Source organism: Asparagus officinalis, chromosome 9 (genome assembly GCF_001876935.1).
Source record: "Asparagus officinalis chromosome 9, Aspof.V1, whole genome shotgun sequence".
In the NCBI taxonomy this organism is placed as follows: Eukaryota; Viridiplantae; Streptophyta; class Magnoliopsida; order Asparagales; family Asparagaceae; genus Asparagus; species Asparagus officinalis.
In genome coordinates this window covers 53019972-53022516 of record NC_033802.1, presented here as the reverse complement: position 1 = coordinate 53022516, position 2545 = coordinate 53019972, and positions in this window count along the sequence as shown.

Sequence of the window (2545 nt, the reverse complement as noted above, 5' to 3'; positions counted from 1 at the left end):
GGCTCGGCCTTGGCCGAGCCACCTTGAGGTGGCTCGGCCACCGAGCCACCTCAAGGTGGCTCGGCTAAGGCCGAGCCGCCTTGAGGTGGCTCGGCTTTGGCCGAGCCCCCGCGGGCGGTGTTTTCCGACTTTTTCGAGTCGTTTTCCGTTGTTTCCGGTTCTGTCCGTGATTCGGTTGATTGAGACTCTGATTGGTTGATCTGATTTGGCAGTAAGTTGGATTCCTGATTTGGCAGTAAATCCGCTTCTGAGTTCGAGTCCGAAATTGATCTTGATTCGATCGTGATTCGTCCGAGTTTCCCCTTGGTTGGATGGCTCGTTGATTCCTCAACTCATTAGCTTGATTCTGCACGCGGGTGGATGCATTCCGTCGCTTCTGTGCGATTCGTCGATCTCGTCGCCTCGTTGGTTCGTCGGTTTGTGCCGAGCTATGCTAGGGGACCTATAAGCAATTTTATATGCCTACAGATACCCCCTCCAAAGTATTTCAGTCTCGTTCTTTTATAGAAGAGTCTGGGATACTTTGGATATGATTGTCCCTACCTTCAGTCGGTATAACGGGACCTCGGAATGGCTTCTGTTCTTGACTCCTTCAATTCTCCAGGCTTTTCGGTGCTTTGTCGAAAGTCTGTAAGAGTTCCGGTGCTGCATTTATTGTCTGACCGTTTGTCGGAATTTTCTGAACTTGAAGTCGATTCCTTTGAGCTGACCATTGATTGTGGCGTCGAGTCTTTATGCACAACGCGTTGTCCGGCGTAGTGTGGTTGAGTTATCCTTAAGAATATTTATAAACAATATTCTCCAGGAACTTCTCAAACCAAAAATAGGGAATAGTTTATACTCATATACCTTATTGGAGTATTAAGAAGCAGTTTATACTCGTATACTTTTCGGAGTGTTTTTGTGCCTAAATGAGCTGAACCGGCTTAAAATGAGCCAAAAAAGGCAGTAAATCGGTTCAAAAAATCCTCCGACTCTTCCGAACATGTGGGAGAAGAGTGAGTAAGTGATGGGTTGAATCGTCGCTCGATTTGAAGTCGTTTCGATGCTCGGTTCGGCTTCAATTTGGATTTTGGTTCGAACTGGGTCCGGTCCGGTTCGGTTCGGTTTGGTTCAACCCGGTTCACCCTATAAAAAGGGGTCTTTTTCTTTTTCTTTTCCTCCACCTAGGGCCGGCCCCCCTCTTGCCTCCTTTTTTGCTTTTCTCTTCCCTCGAGCGTCCGATCTCCTTAAAAACTTGATATTCGTCTTAGATCTATCCTTCCTTTTGATCCTTGACTGAAAAATCCTTCGAAACTTCCATTTTTGGAATTTCTCTCAGGCCCCTCGAGCGCGTGGTCTGAGCCTTTTTCAAGATCTGATTTTTATTAGATCCACGAGCTTTTCCTCAGGTAAATCCTCAATCATTTTAGCATTTTTTATGCTTAATTCAATTTATGAATTTGTGGGGTCGCATGCGAGGGTTGAGGGAGTGATTTGATGCCTCAAGCTCGCCTTTTTAGGGGATAAAAAAGTGATTTTTATTTCTAGATCTGACCTCTTGAATTCTTTTTCTGTAGGCCATTATGTCGCGAGTATCGAGAGGTCGTTTTCCTGCTGCATCGGTTGATGGCGCGCCTCCCTCATATGCTGGTGAGCAATTTTTTGACCTTTTTCGAAAATTTACAAATTAGTCCTCTTTTTTCTGGATATTTGCAAATTGGTCCATTTTACCCCCCGTTGTTCTCCTTGGTGAGGCAACCGGGAAAGGCCTTGGTTCTCCTTGGTGAGGATCGACGCTTTATGGAAATTTTGCAAATTAACCCTCTTTTTTCTGAGAATTTGCAAATTAGTCCTTTTACCCCATTTTGCTCTCCTTGGTGAGGCGATCGGGAAAAGCCTTGATTCTCCCTGGTGAGGATCGACGCTTTAAAGATGGGTTTTGCTTGGTCAAAACCACATCTCATAATAAAGGGGGCGTTTTGACGCTGCATCGTGCTTTATAAGGCAGGGATATATTGTCGATATACCCTATCTTATAAATGCGCAATGTGGCCAAATCGTCTCGCCCTTTATAAGGCAATGACTCTATCTTACCAATTTGTAAGATGAATTCAATTTCCTTTTATATCTGAGATTAACGAACACTTAACTGCTTGTTTTCAGTGGAATATCCTTCCGGAGCTTTTTCATCGCATGCGGTGAATGGACGTCGCGACGAATATTATTCGACGTCTGATGACTTTTCGCCCATTCCGCTACCTCCCAGTTTGTTCCGGGTACATCGATAGAGGTTGTCGAAGTAGTGAAGGAAGGTGGACATCGAGCCCTTCGCCAGCTGATCACAGATGCACCTCTTGTGAAGGATGCCAGCTCCGTTCAGTCTCTCAGGAAGACTGACTTCTTGTTTGGTGACTCTACCAGAGATCCCGATGCAGCATTTATTGAAGCTGAGCAATGGCTTTACCAGACTGGCAGTCGTTTTATGTATTTGCCTAAGATTCCTCGACACCGTTCTTTGACTGAGCTCAGGCGTCAGGCTGTGAAACGGGAGATGTCGTGGCAT